The sequence below is a fragment of the Equus quagga genome, chromosome 20, assembly GCF_021613505.1.
Source record: "Equus quagga isolate Etosha38 chromosome 20, UCLA_HA_Equagga_1.0, whole genome shotgun sequence".
Lineage (NCBI taxonomy): Eukaryota > Metazoa > Chordata > Mammalia > Perissodactyla > Equidae > Equus > Equus quagga.
In genome coordinates, this window is record NC_060286.1 from 10,162,947 (window position 1) to 10,186,638 (window position 23,692).

The following is a 23,692-nucleotide window of genomic DNA, read 5'->3' on the forward strand; positions in this document are numbered from 1 at the left end:
AATTCACAGAGTGCCTCACCTGAAGAGGCTAGATTTTATACTGCAATAAGTTTGACTTTTCAAAAATGCTATTATATCTAAAACTAACAGCATGATGTCTAAAATTAATGCTAGGCACTGAATTATGCAGCCTAACATCAAGAGTACATGTCTCAAGGGTTTTAAATGTAATTATCAAAAAACTTGTCAGTAAATGACTCAAGCCTTCAGTCTTTTATATAACTATTTTATTATTTATAGGTATTATATAAAATGACTCAAAATATGAACTAAAATTATTACAAGATGTATTTTGAATCATTACCTGTTGGATACCCATAGAAAATTGCAGTCATTCTTAAAAATGGGCATATCAATATCTATTAAGTGCTAATTGGATTTTTAAGCATTGAATTTACTACTTTTACCTGTTCCACATTATAAATGAATTGAGAAATGTAAAAAGTGATTAGATTCATTCAAGTCCCTCAGAACCACTATGAAATGTGTACTAAATGTGTTTTTAATTGATTGCAGAGACTTACAGGTCTTAAGTGTTACAGGAGACTGGCTGCTTTTGAAATAAGAATGTTTCAGTAAGTCAACTGAAAAAACAAGGCTTGAATGTAAAATGGAATCCTAAGGTTTACGCTTTAACACCTATTGATGAACAGAGTCTTACACTTTCCTTCTTCTCGAACGTATGCAGAAACATACAGATTTTCTGCAGAAAACATAGGAGTCAGAGAGTCGTTTTTTTTCATAGTCATGGCGTATTTACTTCTTACAATACTCGTGGCACAAACCTTTCGTTTCACTTTTTTTTATCCCCACAGCCCCAGTATATAGCTGTATATCCTAGTTGTACCATGCTAATCTTCTCTGTATTGTTCCAATTTTAGCCTATGGGCTGCTGAAGCGAGTACATATGTTCACTTTTTAAATAACAAACATCTTTCCCCAGACCTAAAGGAAAATAGCCACTGTGAGTTTCGAAACTTACAACAAAAGTAAAAATTCGTAATGGAATGTTCATGTAAATACTAGAAATCTAACAAAATAAGGCAAACGCTTTCCTCTGAAGTGTTGTGTACCACACTGAAGCACCAAGTTGCTTTTGAAAAGCTAGTAAAATTGAGTCAACCTTACTTCCCTAAGAAATCCACTCATCCAAAGTTTTGTTTTTCACAAAAATACTATTCCCATAACTCAGTTCTATGCTTTCAATATGAACTGGCATGAAAGATAACACGAAGGGTTAAGAGAGCAGCAGGTGGCTTCCTCTTCAGCAAAAAACCCAGACCAGATCTTAATTTTGCTCAGTCTGCCCGGGAAAGAAGTAGCTGTACTTTTTGATATGACTTAGGAATGCCAGTTAATGCATTTTAAAGCACTGGTCACCTGCCTGATACATCTTCCCAGGCCTACAAAACTCAAGAATGAAGGGCCTCGTCCAACTTTCCCACTGTCACATTTCCCCCACTGTCAGGAAATCCAGAGAGAAAACCCAGAGGAGTTTTTCCTTTTAAAAAGACATGTATGTTAGCACAATCATCCCAGAGATTTCAAACAGAAAATCAGAGAATTAAATCACACCTTGAGCGAAGGGGCACTTACCTTGCAGGTAAACACTGGCCTAGCAATCTCTAAAAGGCACACGTGCTTTTCCTGGGGTAGTTCTGTTCCCCGCACCCGGCCCGCGGCCACCAGCCACGGAGAGAGAGCGCGCCTCGCGCAGCCCGGACCCGGATCGCCGGCCTTCGCCCGCAGCATGAGATGCCAGTCGCAGCCCAGGATGGCCCCCCTCTGGCCGGGCTCCCGCGCCTCCTCTCCACCCTGCAAATTTCCACAGGCGGTTCTCGAAGCCTCGGCGCTTCCAGCGGCCTAGCAGCAGGGGCGAGGGAGTGGTTGTCAAAACGGCCAGTCTCTGGAGACACTGCGAAGATCACAAACGACTTAAGGAAGAGCCTCTTCTTCCTTTTAAAGACCCAGGAGGGGGGTGGGGGGAAAATATCCAAGAGCACACGTGACCACCGAGCCAGCGGCACGGAGATCTCGGAGGACCTGGACTCCCTGCCTCGTGATCCACACGCACCTGGGCGAAGGGGGAAGCCCTAGGGTAGGGCTGTCACCCTCGAGCCCCTCACAGTCACCCTCAGGGGTAGCACAGACGGCGCCCTTTACCCGCCTCCTCGCCCCCGACCCCGTCTCGCATTTAGGTTTGGTGCGGGGCCTGAGAATGTGCATTTCTAACCAGGTCCGGAGTGATGCTGAAACTGATGCTGCCGGGCTCGGGACCACACTTTGAGGATCGCGTCCCTAGACCCTGACCCACGTGGGTCTGAGAGGGGCTGGATGCTTCGGCGTCATTAAATATAGAAGTCTGACTTTTAAGAATCTAGTGGTGAAACTAGAGACTCTGGATTCGCCCAATCACCAGCAGTGAGCACAACCTCGTCTCCTAGAGAGGCAAAGCCACACTGCCCTGGCTCGAGGTGGAGGGTGTGTGTTCTCAGCTCTCAGGAGCTGACTAGGAAGGCCTTTCGTGTTAGAGCAAAGATGCCAGGGACCTCCTCAAACTCACCTACGGCCAGGAAGCACCCAGGGGAAAACCTGTGCCTCTGCTGTGGCGGTTCTCCCCTCGCCCGCCCGCCTCGGGCGCTTGGTCGAGCTCACGCCACTGGCGAGCGCCCCCTGGTGGCAGCTGCAGTTCATCCGGCTCTGCAGGGTCCCCAAGCTCTCATCTCCCCGGCCCCCCACCCGCCGCAAAAGCCCACAGTGTGAGTTAGGACCATATGACAGTCGCTAAGAAGCAGTGGGCTTTAGGGCAGCCAATGATGGTGAAAATCAAAAGGAAAGTAGCAGATGTCCCATAAGCCATTGTGAGACCCCAGTGCCACGTTTGTGCCTAATCAATCATTAAACTATCCATACACATGGCATAAGGGACATGGTTCTTGACCTGGTTGTGACTCTAGGTCTCTGGTAGAGGAAGACCAAAGGGGCATTTAGAGGGAAACTTTTACAATGCCAGCCTCAGGTGTTGGGGTTTAGCCAAAAATAGCCTAGAGGGACTCTAGTGTGCTGTGGGTTTATAAGAGCAAGGTCCACAGGTGCTGGAGACAGGCTCGACTTTACAAACAATAGTTATCAAAAATACTTACTCCCTCCTCCCGATTTTTCATTAAAGCCGAGACTCCTAGATTCTCTCAAGTTGTAAGGGAGAGTTTCGTGATCCTTGAGGCAGAGAAGTGAGTTTGGACAGGAGGGTGTGTAGCTGACCAGATCCACCCAGTGAAGCACTGTGGAGGACAAGATGTTTATCTTTGACAGTCTCAGATTGCCTGTTCCCTCTCCTGGGTGTCTCTCCAGGTAGCCAGTACTCACGTACTCCTTCCTTCTTTCCACCTTAAGGAGAAAATTTTAAATGATGGTTTAAAAAAATCAGTTCCATTTGGTGGTACTTACTTGTTAACAAGATAGCTCTGGCAAGGAAATTATAATGAAGGAATTACAGTCATCAGCCAACAGGCAGACAAAGATGATGTGAGGGTGAAGGAAACCGACATCTATCAAGTATCCACATCGTTCCAGAGAGCGTGCTAAGGCTCGCACAGGGAAGATTGACCCTACTTTTCAGATGAGGAAACTGAGGCTCACAGAACTTGTATCAGTTACCAGAAGCCACACATAGTAAGACAGAAACCCAATAGCAAAAATGGCTTTGTAAACAGCTACCACTCACTGGGCACTTAGCCATGCTCCACTTTCTACATATTATCTCATTTTATACACACGCCTATGAGAAAAATTCTGTGATTAATTATCCCCATTTTATGGTTGAGAAAATGGCCAGGCAGTGGCTGAGAAGGACTTGAACCCAGGCCAGAGCCCAAGACTCTGCTTTCTTCCATACCATGACTGCAATCGGTTGGAAGTGAAGAGTGCTTAAATGTCAGGCCCCTCCATCCCCTACAGATGAGCTTCCCTCAAAGCCTCCTGTTGCCCGTGAGGAAAGCTGCGCTCGGCCGGAACCAGAGTGGCGCGTTTGCCACGAAGCTTCCTTCAGAAGACGTTCCACTCACGTCGTGTTCTCACCATGTTCTCTTTTTAAAGACCCTCAGACACCCACAGAGGCTGTTTGTTACACAAGGAAACCTCAATGCAGGAAATAGTAAGCAAAGAGAATGAACGGGAGTGAGTCCATTTCCTTCTGACTCACCCTGTGGATGGGGAAAGATAACGGTACCTTAGTGATAGAACCTTCACCCCGTTTAATGCAGTGAGTGGGGAGGGGGATTACTCCAGCTCTACCTGAACCATACTCAAAACTAAGAAGGGATTCTTGAGACGGGTAATACCATGGCTAGACCAAAAAGCACCCTGAAATCTAGTGCTGAGGGCCGTGCCTCTGCTCAGCAGGGTCCCAGTCTCGTTTCCACCTCACTCATGACCTGCTTAAGGAAGCACCCACATGGTGTGACATCAAAAGGCCTTCCTTCCCCCAAAATACCCTGCAACAGGGCCTGAAGTCCTCGCCACTCAGTCATCCTTTGGGGTTAAAGCATTGGATTGTTACAATTCAATGATGTTATATATGATGGGTAATATTAATTAATTTACTAGCATTTATGATTACATTAATAAGATGAGCTTGCAAGATTAGCTAAATGTCACCTGGGAAAGCAAAGGAAGTCAGCGTCGGACAGGTACATTGTGCTGTAGGAGGAAGGCAGGCCTCTCCATCAGGGTGCACCCTCCTCATCCTCTCATCCTGCCCCTTCTCTGTCTAGTGAAGTCTTACCCCTTCCGAAGTCATAAGCCTGAGTAAAGTGAACACCGTGACAGCCCAGCGGAACGTACACACTGCCTCCCGCACAGCCCTCATCCTACCTGTCCACACTGCCTGCGCTGGGATTGTGCAGTGCCCGTCTTGTATCTCAAGCATCCCCTACGGTAGCGTAGTACCCATCGCATCCACCTCGTACAACCCAGGCGTTCAACAGGTACCTGTTGGAGGCTTCAACTTGGGAAGATCAGAGGGCAAGGAGAGGATTTTCTGTAGCAAAGAAACTACCAAGAGGCAGAAGAAGCAAATAAAACCCTGTAGAAGGCAAGAAAGCAAAAGCCGATGCTGAAAAGTGGAGAGGAGGGAGGATCCTACAATGACTAGAAGAGTGTCATGCTACAGGATGGCTTTGGATTGTCATTATTTCTCTTCTGAGCCTGAGGCCATGTGGAGTATTGAGGTCCTGGGGTGCTCTCACTTGCTCTGGTGTGTAACAGCATCAGGCTCGTTCTTCATATTATGTGGGTATAAACTGGTCTGTTTTAAGAGGATCTGAGAGATGAAGCCCTAAACTTACAGAATTAGTAAAAGAGAAGGAAAGACTTGTTGCTCCTTCAATAAAACCTTTATTTGGTGGTGCCGAATTGGACAGGCGGGATTACTAAGGCGATAGGTCAGAGGTTATCTCAGCTGCTCATAAACTAGGGTTCGTAAACCAGAACTTGATATTTGAAAGTTGAATTTGGGTAGAGCTCTTTAGGGCCATGTCTTTCGTGGAAATAAAAAATGAACCTAACTTGTATGCATCTTTCCAGTCCGGGTGCCACAGTAGGCAGGCTTGCACAGGTTGGCTCATTTTTATTTCATTTAATCCTCATAACTCCCCTGTGGCTGTCCCTGCTTTCTAGATGGGGAAACTGAGGCTCAGAGAGATGACGTTTCTTTTGTAAGGTCACTCGTGTGCATGTGGCAGAGTGAAAGTTCCAACCCAATGTTGTCTACCTACCTGCTAGTCCCCGGCTTTCTCCACTGTTACCCTGTGATGCTTTTCTTGTTTGCTGTGTAAACTGAGGCATATTTGTCCTGTAGAGCCCGGATATTGCTGAATGAAATTTTGCCAAGTTCTTGTCTAGGCATGACCACCTGTGTGCATATTTACATAACTTTGTTCTTTACTGACGTGTGTTTGATTTGAGCCGTTAGGAAGGTGACCAAGGGCATAAGCAGTAAGGGAGACTTAACCTGATACTAGGGTGCTCAGACCACAGGACAAGGTTACTCTGACCTGCCATGCAAATGAACCACCCAGGCAGGCAGCTTGTGCAGCCAACTCCTTATAAGTCATCCTTGTTTGTCTCAGTCTTGGTCTCTGACATTTGCAAACATACAGGTAAAATAACTTTTGTCCTGTCTACTGCTCCTCGAAGGTACTTAAATTCTACACAAACCTCTTGCATACTTTGAGTTTCTAATTTTCCATTCATCTGAAGTCAAACAACATGAAGAATATATATTCCTATCCTCAGTCCCAACTCTGACTGAAGCAATTCTCTCTTGAGCTAGAAAAGAAACTAGCCCCTGGAGGTCACTGCATGAGTGTGAACACCCAGTTGAGAAAGAAAATGTTAAAGAACTGTTAGAAATGGTGGCAAATTGTAATATGCAATTTCACAAATGACTCAGATGCAATTCTGGAAATGCAGCTTCCTTACCTCTTCTATCACAGAATAAGATAATATTACTAACAGGTCAGACAGTGGACTATTCCCAGAAATAAGGTCAGCAAGGAGATAGGGTATAGACAGACACGGCTTAAGAGGCCACAGATTCTAATAAGACTGTCTGATTCCATAGAGTTTAGAATTCAAAAAACCCCTCCAAACGTATTTGACGATTTCAAGTTCTTCATTCATATCATGGAAAATTACTAGAAATGTCTCGTATTTTCCTTTAGACCCATATCAATTAACACTCCAGTGATGCACATTGCATTAATGGCTTTTATAAAAATACAGACCCCATCTTTTTGTGCACAGAGAGAAGGTGCTTCTTTCACACGTTATTGCTTGATCTCATGAGCCTAACCAGAGAAAGGAACCGTCTTCCCCACTATGCAATCCCCTCCTTTGCCGGGAACTACAGCCAGAAAATGGACTTCTCCAAGTAGCTCACAGCTTCGGAGGGATCACCAGGGTTGTCCAATGTCCTAGGATCTCTGCATTCCCCCCTTTTGCCTCTTCTTTTTACATCTTCACATATTTTTTCTCTATCAGTCCAGGCAGTTTTGCTCACTAATCTCTCCTTCATGGTTCTGCCCAACTTCAGGCCAGATGCTTCCTCAGTCTGTTCCCACATAATCTCCCAGCCGCCAGCCACAACTTACTAAGAGAACTGCCACCCTAGGATGACATTGGCTTTTACAGTTAACCAAGCACTCACATGGCCATGCCATGCTTCATTTTCACATCAACTCTGTGACATTGATTTTATCCCTATTTTGCAGATAAGGAAATTTAAGTGAGTTCTCCAGATTTACACCTACAGGAACCCAGGTCATCTGACTCATTATGTAGATCCATACCTGCCTTCCTGAGGGACATTCATTTCCTGTGTTCCCAGCACTGGGGTCTCCTAATGTCCGCCACTGCTACTGCTAGTATCCACGGGCTTGAGTCAGCTGGCCCCATCCCTTCCCTCCACCTTTCCCACCCTATCTCAGTCTGAAATACCACTCAAGGGAGAAAATTATTGACAGCTTCTTTAGCTATTTTCACCTTAAAATTATTCTGACACTCGACATTACATTATTCTCTCATAAAACACTCTTTTTGAGAATGCTTCTTGCCCTCATGCATTTATCTCTGTAAGAATGCCCCCTTAGTGCTGAAAAACAATAATGCTGTAAGTACCTACCTGAGACACAAGAGAAGGTGAAGGTGTCTGTTCTCAGTTGATGAGGAGGAGGTGGAGATGAGCGCCGTTCATTCAGCTGTTGCTTGTAAACTCTTTATCTGCACTATTTTACTTAATCCTCAAAACATTCTTGCCAGGTAGGTACTATGTATGTTCCCATGTAACAAATGAGAAGACTAAGGCTTAGAAAAAGTTTAAGTAACTTGCCCAGTATCACACAGCTAGTAAGAGCACAGGGTTCCAACCAGACCTGTTCCACTCTAACACCCGTTCTCTCTGAACCACTGACCTCCCTAAGGCTCTATACTCTGGTTGAGCAGAGCAGACAAATGCCTAAGAAATGACCTACAATACCTGTTACAAACGATAAGTGATTAAGGAATAGTGGAGATCAGGAGTTTTGTGGACATTCAGAGGATGAGAAGTCGTTTCCCTGCATGTTTGGGTTCCCCTTAGAGAGCAATTTATATTAACCCCCAAGCTCGAGCTCTTTACCTGAGCTGACCGAATTTCAGACATGAGGATTCTGATCTCCTCGGGCTCTCCTCTGAGTTCTACAGGTACCCAGGCCCAGCACTGCATCCCTCCTTTGGAATCCCTCATTCTCCACTCTGCCTCTGGAAGCTGCAATAGGGGTATACAGACTTCTGCAGACAGGAAGAGAGCACAAAGGCACTGGTGCAGGCAGGCCAGAGGAGCCCAGATGGAGCCCAGGCTTGGAGTCAGTGGGGCCTGGGTTGGGTTGTCAGCCCAAGCATTTAGCTGTTGTATGCCCTTGAACACTTTCCTGACCTCTTTGATCTTCCTTTGTAAAATGGCAAGAGCACAAGCGTCTACTTCTTAGGATCGCTGTGAGGATGAGTGGTAATTTGCCTGACACCTGGTAAATTCTCAATAAATGATAGCTTTCAAACAACCCAGCAGTCCTTGGAACAAAGGGCTTCGTGGATGCAGGGAAGACTTGCCTGGGAGAGGGCAAGGGGCAGGTTTCCTGACTGGGGCTGTCTGGGCTTTGAGGGTGGAGGAGGTAGTAGAGAAAGTAAACGCCTTGCCTGGAGTTGGTCCTAGAACTGCGTGCATCTCCTGAGGCAGGCCCAATGTGGAGGGAGTTAGAGAAAGACCCTCTGACATATGACCCATTTGTAAGCCTGAGTGTCTCCCCACACTCCTGGAGCATCGGAGTCACCTGAGGCACTTGTTTAAAATACAGATTCCCAGGCCTCTTCTCCCCAGCAGGCTCTGAACCAGTGGCTCTGGGGCAGGTCCTGGAAATGTGCATTTTCTGCAAGCCACTGGGTGATTTTACCATCAGGGAAGTTTGGGAAACATTGCTTTAAACTGTTCAAACTGCTTATGTGTCCACTATGTAATGGAAGCTGCACAATGGGTGACTTTTCTTCCCCATTTTACAGGAAAGATAAGTAAGGCCCAGCAAGGCTCAGCAGTGTGCAGGAGCCTGCTCACACTGGCTCAGGAGAGCTGGTTGTCAAATATCCAAGGAATTTACAATTCAGTCGTTAAAACAATGGTAGCTTTGAATTGGCCATGTGAGTAGTTACACTACAGATTTCTCCTGGCCAGAGGGGAGCTCAGGGGTGCTCAGGTCGGCTTCCTTCAGACACAGGGCATTGACTGACGTGACCATCTCTCGGCTGCTCTCTGGTTTGTGGCATAGCTCACTCTGCATATTATCTTCTTCTCTAGGGAATCCATAAACACTACCTACAAAGCAGGACTTTTTTTTTTTTTTTTTAAAGATTTTATTTTTTCCTTTTTCTCCCCAAAGCCCCCCGTACATAGTTGCATATTCTTCGCTGTGGGTCCCTCTAGCTGCGGCATGTGGGACGCTGCCCCAGCGCGGTCCGATGAGCAGCGCCATGTCCGCGCCCAGGATTCGAACCAACGAAACACTGGGCCGCCTGCAGCGGAGCGCGCGAACTCAACCACTCGGCCACGGGGCCAGCCCCAGGACTTTTTTTTTTTTTATTGAGGTAACCCTGGTTTATAACATCATATAAATTTCAGGTGGACATCATTATATTTCAACTTCTCTATGGTAGGACTCCTTTTTTTTTAAAGAGCTGGCTTACTAGCACACCACTGAGCAAAGGTAATTAATTTGTCTTGCTGTTAGTAACTGAGCAGAGTTCACCTGTGCCCTCATTCCTAGTCTAGGTGCTTTCTCCTCCTGCAGTTACCTTCCCTTATCATCCCTCAAACCTGCAGGCCTGGGTATATTTATTAAGGGCCCAAATCCTACAAAGGACCACCAGCTATAGAGTTGGTTCAGATTTTCTAGTGAGAGAATCTAAGTGTTGGCTTTACACAACAGGTTCATGTCTCCCTCTAATGGATGGGAAAGAATAAGACAAGTCAGATTTCTTCTTGTTGTGAAGTCAGAGGGCTTTGTATGATTTATCTACATTATGTGTAACATGTGAGGGAACAATATATAGTCGCTTATTCAGCTAATTTCCAAGAGCAGCACAAAAGCGTCCTTTTGTTTTCATTCATTCATTTATTTAACTATGTGTCAGATGTTGAGGTATAAAGATATGAATAACACCATGCAATGGCAAAAAAGAATGAGAAAACTTGCTATGTACTGAGATGGAAAGATTGCCAAGACTTATTAAGGGAAAAAAACCAGTATAGGATGGTATGAATAATATGCTACCATTTGTTTATAAAGGAGGAAGAAAGAACACACACACACACATTCACATAAAATATCTCTGGAAAGATACAAATCCCCCCCCCCAAACTATTAACATTAGTTGGTTTCCTTCTAGAATGGGAACAGAATATTTGGGAAATAGAGGTAGGAGAGAGTTTTCACTATTCCTTTTATATTTTTTCAATTGCAAACCATGTGAAGATATTTACTAACAAAAAATAAACAAACACTGAAAAGTAATACAGCAGAAATGAATGAGGCAGGTCCTACATTCAGCTACACAGGAGGAAATTCACATACACATACAATACCGTATGATCAGTACTGAATTAGAAGTAAGCACAGTGTGCTAGCGAGCGCTGGGAAGAGGCACCCAGCCAGCCGGGTGGGGAGAGGGCATAGAAGCAGGAAAGGTCATCAGAGGCCGGGACAAGGAGGACCTTCTATGCCAAGCTAAAGAGCTTTTGCTTTATTCTGTAGGCAACAAGTAGAAAGTAAGAAACAAATTCACCTTGTAAAGGGTCATTCTGGAGGCAGTGGAGGGGGAAGATTCAAGAAGGTCTAGACTAGAGCAAGGTAGAGTCAGACCCCTTTTCAGAAATTTTCCTGCCTCAAAGTCCTGTTATCTAGAGTCAGAATGCCTCAGGGTAAGAACAGAAACAGGCTTGTTTGAGTTTAGGTTAAAGACTATGTATGGAGTCTTTATTCAGATGATTTGTTCTTGGTGTGGAGAGGAAATTATCCAAGAACTGTAATTTACTTACAGTATGCTAGGCATACTAGCAAGTATTTATCCAATGACACCTCATTAGTCCTCACAATAATCCTGTAAAATAGGTCCTATTATTCTGCTAAATTTTACAGATGAGAAGACTGAGATTCAAGTAGATTAATCAACTTATTGAGGGTCAGAGAGCACTAAACTGTCAGATGGATTTGAGCCCATCTGTCTGAATCCAAAGTGCATGTTTTCAAGGATCAGCACACACTGTGTCCCCCTGTAAGCTGTTTAACAGAAAGCCTACCTTCCTCTCATTGCCAAACCTACCTTCTAAAATCTTCTTCCTGGGCCGGCTCTGTGGCCGAGTGGTTAAGTTCAGGCACTCCGCTGCGGCGGCCCAGGGTTCGGATCCTGGGCGCGGACATGGCACCACTCTTCAGGCCACGTTGAGGCGGCGTCCCGCATCCCACAACTAGAAGGACCTGCAACTTAAGTATACAACTATGTACCGGGGTTGGGGGGAGGGGCTTTGGGAAATAAAGAAGAAAAAAAAAAAGGATTGGCAACAGTTGTTAGCCCAGGTGCCAATCTTTAAAAAAAATAAAATGAAATGAAATAAAATCTTCTTCCTTCCAACCAGCCCTAGACAAACAGTAGAAAGGGCAGTTGAACTTTCTCCTTCTTATCACCTCTCCCAACTCTGTCACAGCTCATCTCATCTCAATCCCAGTTCCTATCATCTCCATCCCAGCTCTCCTCAACTCTATCCCAGTTCCCCTCATCTCAATCCCAGTTCCCATCATCTCCATCCCAGCTCCCTTCATCTTCATCCCAGCTTTCTTCATCTCTATCTCAGCTCCCCTCATCTCCATCCCAGCTCCTCTCATCTCCATTCCATCACCACCCCATCTCCATCCCAGTTCCCCTCATCTCCATCCCAGCTCCCGCATCTCTATCTCAGCTCCCCTCATCTCCATTCCAGCATCCCTCATCTCTGTCCCAGTTTCCCTCATCTCCATCCCAGTTCCCTCATCTCTATTTCAGCTCCCCTCATTTCCATCCCAGTTCCCCTCATCTCCATCCCAGCTCCCCTCATCTCTGTCTCAGTTCCCCAATGATTCATGGTTCTTCCTCCCTGTTGCATTGGAGACTCAGGTCTTCCCTGCTCTTTTCCCAAAATCAAATCTATTCTCAGGAAGTACCAACACATAGATAGAGAAGTATTGAAATCTTACAATAAAGTTCTAAGGGTGGAATGTCAGGCATCCTGCAGCATTGAGGAGAACTGGGTCGGGGCTGGGAAGTCAGCCAGTCCCCTTGCAGGGCCATGCATACAGGAAGGTCTCAGGCACTTTGGCCACTCCAGGGGCTCCTCAACCCCTTTGAGTCTTTCTTGGAAAGGGAAAGTGTATAAGCTGATCTCCAGGAGATTCTTTGTCCCCCATGCTCAGTTTTCTACAACAAAAACATGACAGAGGAAATGAAGGAGAAGAAATCAGCCAGGGATGGCTCATGATCACGCGAGTTTCCACACCAGACTACCAGAGCAGCCTCAAGACCTGAGAGTCCCGCCCTCAGGCTGTCCTGAAGATTTCTGGGGCCTCAGGCAGGGGTACAAATGAAGACTCACATGCCGTGTGTTTAAATTTTTAAACATGATAAATAAGCTAACAAATTGTTAAAATATATTTTATTGTACAAACATATTTTTCAAATATACCTTTGAAATGACAAAATTGAAAAGTGTATGTAAAGTTATGGTTTGCTAGGACTGAAAGCTGGGAAAATATCAAAGATGGCTGAATTTAATTATTATTGTGCATGTGTGGGTTTTGTGAATGGGACAACAATGTTTGGATAAATAATAACATTTGAATGAGACATAACGTGAAAAACATACATAATTCACAATTATTGCCTAAAAGTTATTGTTTTAGTCTATTCTGGCTACTATAGCAAAATACTACAGACTGGGTAGCTTAAAAGTAACAGAAATTTATTCTCACAGTTCTAGAGGCTGGAAATCCAAGATCAGGGTGCCAGCATGGCCTGGTTCTGGTGAAAGCTCTCTTCTCTTTGCAGACTGCTGACTTTTCACTATGTCTTCACATGGTGGAAGGGGTGAGCAAGCTCTCTGGAGTCCCTTTTAGAAGGGCACTAATCCCATTCATAAGGGCTCCACCCTCATGACCTAATCACCTCCCAAAGGCCCCGCCTCCTAACACCATCACCTTGGGGATTAGGTTTCAACATATAAATTTTGTGAAGACACAAACATTCAGACCATAGCAGTTATATCTCTTGCCTTGTTTTAGAAATTCACCAATTGATCTGTTATAATTGAATTTTTATATAATTTATGTTCTATTATCTAAAGAATAAAAAATAAAATGTAATTGCTTTTCAGATTGTAATTTCAAAGTGAACAAATGTGGATATATATTTACCAAAAATCCAAATTAAAGTATTTAAAAAAACAAGGTAAAATTGCTTTTCAATGTTTTCAAAAGAGCTATTTTCTTCCAAAATATTAAAAGCTACTTATGAAAATTAATAGGCAAAATACAAGTCAATTTAAAAATATCAAGATTTTAAATCAAAATTATTTAAACTTTAATTTTTTAAAAAATTGATTATATGAAATATTTTATAAAAACAAAATTAGTACTCTAGCATTTAATATCTATCTTGTTGATGCAGTAAAGAAGCATGCATATTATGTGTAGACCGACCTAGATGCAAATTTAAGAGTTCATATGAAGTGTTTAATTTGCAGAATGACCCTCAGCTGCTGTACAGCTGTTGCAAATACTGTGCTAATTCCTGCATAGCTCCGGAACCATGCATTAGAACATGAAGAGAAGCAAGAAAATGGGACTACAGAAAAATGATACTTCATTAAGCAAGAAACAATTGCATTTTGGCTCTTTGAGGAGAATTAGGCTCACTAGTCTTCTTACCTAGGTGCTTCTGCTCAACTCTGGCCTGTCCTTCAAAGCAATGTCCATCCTCTGCCACTGGCAGCAATGCAAATCTTCACGGCATTTGGACACAGCTGGATCTGTTTCAAGGATTCAAGGCCTAGAAAAAGACAAATAAAAGGCCCTTCTGTTCCTAGTTTTTTGAGAGTTTTTATCAGGAGTGGACACTGGATTTTGTCAAATGCTCTTTGTGTATCTGCTATGGTCTGAATGTTTGCGTCCCCCCATAGTTCATATGTGGAAATCTTAACCCCCAAAGGTGATGATATTAGGAGGTAGGGCCTTTGGGAGTTAATTAGGTCATGAGGGTGGAGCCCTTATGAATGGGACTAGTGCCCTTATAACAGGGACTCCAGAGAGATCCTTAGTCCCTTCCTCCAAATGAGGACACAGCAAGAAAGTATTGGCTATCAGCCAGGAAATGGGCCCTTACCAGCCACCACAGCGAATCTGCTGATACCTTGATCTTGAACTTCTCAGACTTCAGAACTGTGAGAAATAAATTTCTATTGTTTATAAGGCACCTAGTCTGTGGCATTTTGTTATAGCAGCCTGAATAGACTAAAACAGCATCTGTTGAGATAATCAAATTGTTCTTATTTCTTATTTGTTAACGTGGTAAATTATATTGATTATATAAGCCTCCATTTTTAAAAAGAAGTCTTATATTCCTGTGATAAACCCTAGTTGATTATAATGTACTATTATTTTTATGTATTGTCAGATTTGATTTGCTAAGTTTTTCTTGCGAATTTTTGCATCTGTGTTCCTGAAAAATTTGATCTATAGTTTTCTTTTCCTGGAATGTCTTTGTCAGATTTTGGTGTCATCCTAGAATGAGGTGGGAAGAATTCCCCACTCTTGAGTTTTCAGAAAGAGACTGTGTAGAACCGATGCTATTTCTCCTTAAACATTCGGCAGAATTTACCACCAAAGCCGTCTCCAAGACCTGGGGTTTTCCTTGTGGGAAAGTTTTAAACTGCAATTCAATTTCTTTAATGGAAACAGTAATATTCAGGTCATCTCTTTCTTCTTGCACAACTTTTGGTCATTTGTGGTTTTCAAAGAATTTGTCCGTTTCATCTACATTGTAGAGTTTTTTGGTATAAAGCTATTCATAATATTCCTTATTATTCTTTTAATATCTGTGGAATCTATAGTGACATCACCTCTCTCATTCCTGATATTTGTAATTTATGTCTTCTCCCTCTCTTTTTTTTTTCTTTGATCAGTCTGGCTAGAGGTTTACCAATTTTATTGACCTTCTCAAAGAACCAACTTTGGGTTTCACTGATTTTCTCTATTATTTTTCTGTTTGCCATTTCATATATTTCTGCTCTAATCTTTTATTATTTATTTTCTTTATTCTGTGTTTAGCTTGCTCTTCCTTTTCTAATTTCTTAAGGTGGAAGCTGAGGTCACTGATTTGAAACCTTCCTTCTTTCATAATCCAGACATTTCACGCTATAAACCTCCCTCTAGGTACTGTGTTAGTGGCATCCCACAAGTTTTTTTACCTTGTTGTCTGAAAAGTATTTTCAAATAGTTCAAAATACTTTCTAATTTCTCTTTGTTTGTTTTTTTTTGACCAATGGGTAATTTAGAAGCTTTAGGAAACATTTGGATTTTCCAGATACCTTTTTTTTTATTGGTTTCTAATTTAATTCCATTGTGGTCAGAAAACATATTTTATATGACTTGAATAATTTTAAATTTATTGAGAAAAATACTGTCTATTTTGATAAATGTTCTGTGTATACATTAAAAATGTATATTCTGCTGTTGTTGGGTAGAGTGTTCTATAAATGTCAATTAGAAGACGTTAGTTGAAAATGTTATTAATGTCTTCTAAGTCCTTACTGATATTTTCCACATGTTCTACCCATTATTGAGAGAGAGGTATTGAAATCCCCAAGTATTATAATAAATTTCTTATTTATCCTTACAGTTCTATCAGTTCTTTTTTATGGATTTCAAAACTCTGTTTTTGGGTACGTAATCGTTAAAGATTGTGATATACTTCTGACAAACTGATTCAGTTAATCAATATGGAATAGCCTTATTTAACCCTGGTAATATTCTCTGCAATGAAATTTACTTTGTCTGATATCAATGTATATATACTAGCTTTCTTTTGATCATTCCTAATATGTCATTTTCCATTCTTTTACTTTAATCTATTTATGTGTTTATATTTAAAGCGGGTTTCTTACAGGCAATGTTTTTACACAATCTGACAATCTCTGTTTTAAATTATGGTGTTTAAACAATTTGCATTAAATGTGATCATTAATATGGTTAAATTTAATCTACTAACTTGCTCTTTGTTTTCCATTTGCCCTACGAGTTCTTTGGGATTTTTTTCCCTTTTCTTTTGTGTTCTTTAGGATTATTTTTATTATTTTATGTTATGAAATCCATACCACACTTTGTTTGCTTGTTTGTTTGTTTGTGTTTAAGGTCAATTATCTTTTGAAGATACTTAAATTTTAAAATCTTATATATTTATTCACATTGTTATGATTTCTGTTATAGATATAGATTCCTTTGTGTAAATAAAGATTTCCAGCTGGTATCATTTTACTTCTGCCTGAAAAACTTACATTTCAAAGAAATGAGCTATCAAGCCCCCAAAAGACATGGAGGAATGTTAAATGTATATTTCTAAGTAAAAGAAACCAGTCTGTGAAAACTCCACATACTGTACATTTCCAACTATACAACATTCTGGAAAAGGCAAAACTGTGGAGAAAGTAAAAAGATCAATAGTGGCCAGGGTTCAAGGAGAGGTAGGGGAGCACAGAGCATTTTTAGAGCAGTGAAACTATTCTATAATAGTGGATACATGGCTATGCTTTTGTTACAACCCATAGAACTGTACAACACAAAGAGTAACCTCTAGTGTAAACTATGGACTTTAGTAAATAGTGTATCAATATAGCTTTACCAGACTCACCAAGAAAAAAGGAGAGAAGGTTCAAATAAAGAAAATCAGAAATGAAAGGGAGAAATTACAATGGACACCACAGAAATACAAAAGCTTATAAGAGAATACTATGAAAAGCTACACACCAACAAATTGGATAATCTAGAAGAAATAGATAAATTCTTAGAAACACACAACCTCCCAAAACTGAATCAAGAAGAAATGGAGATTCTGAATAGACCAATCACTAGTAAGGAGACCGAAATAGTAATAAAAAAATCACTCAAAAAACAAAAGTCCAGGCCCAGATGGCTCCCTCAGTGAATTCTACCAAATATTCAAAGAAACCTTAACACTTATCAATTCTTAAACTCTTCCAAAAAATTGAAGAGGAGAGGATGTTTCCTAACTCATTCTACAAGGCTAGCATTACCCTGATACCAAAATCAGACAAGGACAACACAAAAAAAGAAAATTACAGGCCAAAATCACAGACGAACATAGATGCAAAAATCCTCAACAAAATACTAGCAAATTGAATATAATGATACATTAAAAAGATCACATACCATGATCAAGTGGGATTTATCCGGGGATGCAGGGATGGTTCAACATCTACAGATCAATCAACACGATACACCACATTAACAAAATGAAGACTAAAAATCACATGATCATCTTTTTTTTTTTTAAAGATTTTATTTTTCCTTTTTGTCTCCAAAGCTCCCCGGTACCTAGCTGTGTACTTTTAGTTCTAGATCCTTCTAGTTGTGGCATGTGGGATGCCACCTCAGCATGGCTTGATGAGCGGTGCCATGTCTGCGCCCAGGATCCAAACCGGAAAAACCCTGGGCCGCCAAAGCGGAGTGCTCGAACTTAACCACTCAGCCACGGGGCCGGCCCCCATATGACCATCTTAACAGATGCAGAGAAAGCATTCAACAAGATGCAACATCCATCCATCCATTTATCCATGATGAAAACTTTGAATAAAGTGAGTATAGAAGGAAAGTACCTCAATATAATAAAGGCCAAATGTGACAAATCCACACCTAACATCATACTTGATGGTGAAAAACTGAAAGTCATCCCTCTGAGAACAGGAACAAGATAAGGATGCCCACTTCACCACTCTTATTTAACATGGTATTGGAAGTCCTCGCCAGACAAATCAGGCAAGAAAAAGAAATAAAAGGGATCCAAATTGGAAAGGAGGAAGTACAACTGTCACTATTTGCAGATGACATGATTTTATATAAAGAAAAGCCTAAAGGATCCACCAAAAAACTTTTGGAAATAATAAATGAATACAGTAAAGCTGTAGGGTACAATATCAACATACAAAAATCAGTTGCATTTCTATATACTAACAACAAAACAGCAGAAAGAGAAACTAAGACTACAATCCCATTTATAATCTCAACAAAAAGAGTAAAATAGGGGCCGGCCCGGTGGTGCAGCGGTTAAATTCGCAAGTTCTGCTTCTTGGCGGCCCGGGGTTCGCTGGTTCGGGCCTGGCATGCCATGCTGTGGCAGGTGTCCCACATATAAAGTAGAGGAAGGTGGGCACGGATGTTAGCTCAGGGCCAGGCTTCCTCAGCAAAAAGAGGAGGACTGGCAGTAGTTAGCTCAGGGCTAATATTCCTCAAAAAAAAAAAGGAATAAAATACCCAGGAATGTATTTAACCTAAGAAGTGAAAGACTTGTACACTGAAGACTATAAAACATTGCTGAAAGAAATTGAAGAAGACACAAAGAAATGGAAAGATATTCTGTGCTCATGGATTGAAAGAATTAACATAGTTAAAATGTCCAAATTTCCTAAAACAATCTACAGATTCAATGCAATCTCTATCAAAGTTCCAAAGACATTTTTCATGGAAATAGAACAAAGAATCTTAAAACTTATATGGAAGAACAAAAGACCCTGAATGGTCAAAGGAATCCTGAGAAAAAAGAACAAAGCTAGAGGTATCACACTCCCTGATTTCAAAATATACCACAAAGTTATAGTAACCAAAACAGCATGGTACTGGCACAAAAACAGACATACAGTTGAACAGAACAGAATCAAGAGCCCAGAAATAAACCCACACATCTACGGATGGCTAATTTTTAACAAGGGAGCCAATAATATACAATGGAGAAGGGAAAGTCTCTTCAATAAATGGTGTTGGGAAGACTGGACAGCCACAAGCAAAAAATGAAAGTAGACTATGATCTTATACTATACACAAAAATTAACTCAAAATGGATTAAAGACTAGAATGTAAGACCTGAAATCATAAAACTTCTATAAGAAAACGGGTAGTATGCTCTTTGACATTAATCTTAATAGAATCTCTTTGAATACCGCATCTCACCAGGCAAGGGAAACAAAAGAAAAATAAACAAATGGGACTACAACAAACTAAAAACCTTCTGCACAGCAAAGGAAACCATCAAAACAAAAAGACAACCTACCAACCGGGAGAAGATATTTGCAAATCATATATCTGATAAAGGGTTAATATCCAAAAAATATAAAGAACTCATACAACTCAACAACAAAAAAACAACCCAATTGAAAAATGAGAAAGGATCTGAACAGACATTTCTCCAAAGAAGATATACAGATGGCCAACAGGCACTTGAAAAGATGTTCAACATCAGTAATTATTTGGGATATGCAAATCAAAACTACAATAAGATATCACCTCACGCCTGTCAGGATGGCTACAATTAACAAGACAGGAAATAATAAGTGTTAGAGAGGATATGGAGAAAAGGGAACTCTCATACACCACTACTGGAAACGTAACCAGTGTAGCCACTATGGAAAACAGTATGGAGACGGAGATGCCTCAAAAAATTAAGAATAGAACTACCATATGATCCAGCTATTCCACTTTTGGATATTTATCCAAACAAACTGAAAACACAAATGCAAAAAGATATTTGCACCCCTATGTTCATTGCAGCATTATTCACAATAGCCAAGGCTTGGAAACAACCTAAGTGCCCATCAATGGATGAATGGATAACGAAGATGTGGTATATATACACAATGGAATACTACTCAGCCATAAAAAGATGAAATCTTGCCATTCACAATAACATGGATGGACCTTGAGGGTATTTTGCTGAGCAAAATAAGTCAGATGGAGAAGGTCAAATACCATATGATGTCACTCATAAGCGGAAGATAAAAACAACAACAACAAACAAACAAACAAACACACAGATACAGATATTAGATTGGTGGTTATCAGAAGGGAATGGGGGACGGAGGAGGGCGAAAGGGGTGATAGGGCACATGTGTATGGTAACAGACGGTAATTAGACTTTGGTGGTAAACATGATGTAGTCTACACAGAAATCAAAATACAATGATACACACCTGAAATTTATATAATGTTATAAACCAATGTTATCTCATTTAAAAAAAATAGCGAGGTTGATCAATTATAATGAATATACCACACTGATGCAAGATGTTAATAATAGGAGAAACTGTAGGGTAGGGGAGAAAGTAAAAGGGACCTCTCTGTATTTTCTGCAAACCTAAAACTACTCTAAAAATTGAAATCTGTTAAAAAAACTCACTTATATTTCTTATAGTGAAGATCTGCTGCTGCTTAATTCTTTCAGCTTTTGTATGTCTGGAAAATATTTGGTTTGCCTTCATTTTTGAAAGATATTTGTACTGGTTATATAATTTCTAGGTTGACAGATTTTGTTTGGTACCTTAAAGATATTGCTCCATTATCTTCTCACTTGCATGTTTAATGAGAAATCTGCTGTCATTCTTGATTTCTCTGTGCATAATGTTTTTTTCTTTTCTGGCTGCTTTCAAGAGTCTCTCTTTGGGGGCTGGCTCCATGGCCAAGTGGTTAAGTTCGCGCGCTCCGCTGCGGAGGCCCAGGGTTCGGATCCTGGGAGCAGACACGGCACCACTCGTCAGGCCACGTTGAGGCAGCTCCCACAACAACCCACAACTAGAAAGACCTGCAACTAAGATATACAACTGTGTACAGCGGGGGTTTGGGGAGATAAAGCAGGAAAAAAAAAAAAAAGATTGGCAACAGTTGTTAGCCCACGTGCCAATCTTTAGAAAAAAAAAAGTCTCTCTTTATCACTATGTATCAATCAAGGTTCAAGCAGAGAATCAGAACCAGTAGGAGTTATAGATTAAGAGATTTATTTATTGCAAGGAATTGGCTTATGCAATTGTGGGGGCTGGCTAGGCAAGTCTGAAATCCACAGGGCAGGCCATCAGGAAGAGCACTGGAACTCAGGCACAAGCTGAAGCAGCTGTCCACAGGTGGAATTTAATCTTTTTCCAGGAAGCCTCAGCTCTGCTCTTAAAACCTTTCAAATGATTGGATCAGGCCCACCAAGATGATCTAGAATAATCTCCTGCTTAACATCAATGCACACACACACACACACACACACACTCACAGAGGTTATACTGTATCCTCACTTGATAAGAAAAAATGTCAAACTAATACTGGAACAAGCTACTTCTGACCACTTCTTGGGGAAGATAGTAGGGACCATGAGGGCCACTTTTCTCCCTGGTCAGTTTACTTCACTTTCAGCTCTTTTCTGATCTGTTTCTGATCCTTCTGGCCTTTTGGCACTATTGCTAGAATCTCCAAGTCTAATTCCATGGCTGGTATATTTTTCAGAGATAAAGATGGAAAACGGCAACATTATGAAACATACATTAATGTTCAGCTATTTCTTGTATATCATGGTCCAGTATTTGGTTCAGAAACCTGAATGGAATTAGGGTGCTTGACATGGTCATCCAGAGAGACACTGAAGAGAGACTTAATCAGTCTACTTTGTGGAATTCATAGTCTGAGGGAGTCTATTTCACTCTTAGAAAGATTCCTCAATGGAAGTGTTGGCTAGATGGTCCCTAGGGCCTAAACATATACTGCCATAAAGCCTGTCATGGGTTCAATTTCATCTAAAACCAGAATATTACACTAAATTATATACCTCTGTCTTACCCCACCACCCTGGGTAAAGTTTTGCTTTATTTTGAGAAAATTCAATTTAGAAGTCTCCTCTATATGATTCTCTGCTAACTTACTTTTTATCCTTAAAAAGTTCACCCACAGCAAGAGCATGATACCTTGGACTCCTGGTTCTCCAATATATGGGCCATTACACATTGTAAAAGCACTTAGCGATGCAAACCCGGGCAGGCTGGCCCAGAGCTTGGGCTCTTTAACCATCATCCTGTGTGACTTCTCCCATCATGGTCACCTCTCCTTCTCACCATCAGACATCATTTGAGGACAACAGCAACCACATCTTTGGAAGCCTGATTTCTAGAGTCCTTCAGTGTGGACTTTTTCTCCTGGGTGGAAAGTCCTGAGGATTCTCCAAAGCTACGAAGCAATTTTGACTTTATCTCTATTTATCCTTAATGACTAGCATGTCATACTCGATAAAAGTAAAGTTAGGAGCTCAAGTTTTCTTATAAGAGAGTTCTGTTCAGTCCTTTTCTACCTCCTACAAGTTTTTCATATTGGGCAAGCGGTTTAAACTTTTTGAGCCCCAGTCTCCTTATTTGTAAAACAAAAACAAAAACGAAAACCAGGGGAAATAGTACCTAGGCATTTTGTGAGAATTCAGTGAGATAATATACCTAAAGCATTTGGCACAGTGCTCGACATACAGTAGGTGTTCAGTAAATGGTAACTATTATAGCCAAATTCTTCTTTCTATCACCACAATGGTGTAAAAGTGGAATTATCTGGCCTTTCTAGAATCCCTAAAGAATACAAAGAGAGCCCCCATGATTGATATCCATTGCTGCTTAAAAGAGTATGCTATCTGAGTGGAAGATGCTACATAAGCCAAGGGTACTGTGGTATAATATTATTATAACAGGACTTTTTCAGTTGCAAGTAATAGAGAATCTTGACTCAAGTGGCCCAGACAGAGGGAAATACAATGTCTCACTTAACAAGTCTGGGTGTAGGGCAGCTCCAAATTGCATTCCAAATTCAGAAGCTGGAACATTGTCATCCAGTCTGTTCTTTCCATCTTCTGCCCTGTTGTCCTCAAGTCAGCTCATCCATGATTCTAGACAGTGGTAGCAGTTCAGAGGTTACATTCAGGAATGATATTCAGTAGAAAAGAGGCTTATCTCCTCTCCGAGATGATTTTTTTTTGAGAGCAAGGAAAACTTTCCCAGAAGTTCTTCAGCATATTTCTCATGTCTCTTTGGCCCAACTGGTTGATACTCACACCTCTAAACTAGTCAATAACTAAGGGAAAGGCCCACTTTGACTACCTTGTACCTACCAGGATTTCTCTCTTCTCTGAGCACAGGACTGCAAAGAAAGAGTGGAACCTTACGAATATGGGTCTCCAGCAGCAAAGAAAAAGGAAATGGCTGTTGGGTAAGGAACCAAAAGTATCTGCTACACTTAGGATACCAATTCCTTGAGATCTAACTAGGGCTGCTTAGAATTCCTGTATTTGAATGCAGTATAATAAAGGAGGGAGTAACCTCAGTAAGTTTGTGTCCAGACAAGAGCTTTCATGGAAAACTCACTGAAATCCCGAAACAACAACAATAAAAAGGCAGTAAGATGTTCCAAGGTGAAAATTAGCATCACATGTATTGCAATAGTATTTAATATACAATTATTTCAAATACAATTATAAACACCCTGTTCTAAAAGCAAAATTACATGAG

The 23,692-nt window shown here is 41.3% G+C and overlaps 1 protein-coding gene across 1 annotated transcript in view; it reads right to left on the reverse strand.

Annotated features, from left to right (window-relative positions):
- The window catches only part of LOC124230767 (estrogen receptor beta), a 71,917-nt gene extending 60,376 nt beyond the window's left edge, over window positions 1-11,541 (reverse strand). Inside the window, exons 1-4 of the mRNA XM_046647134.1 lie at window positions 11,407-11,541; window positions 7,682-7,825; window positions 3,144-3,387; window positions 1,597-1,915 (exon numbers count right to left, since the gene is read on the reverse strand). The gene's annotated coding sequence lies outside the window, so the exon portion shown is untranslated. The remainder of the gene's footprint in view (window positions 1-1,596; window positions 1,916-3,143; window positions 3,388-7,681; window positions 7,826-11,406) is intronic.
- Window positions 11,542-23,692: the final 12,151 nt, after the last annotated feature.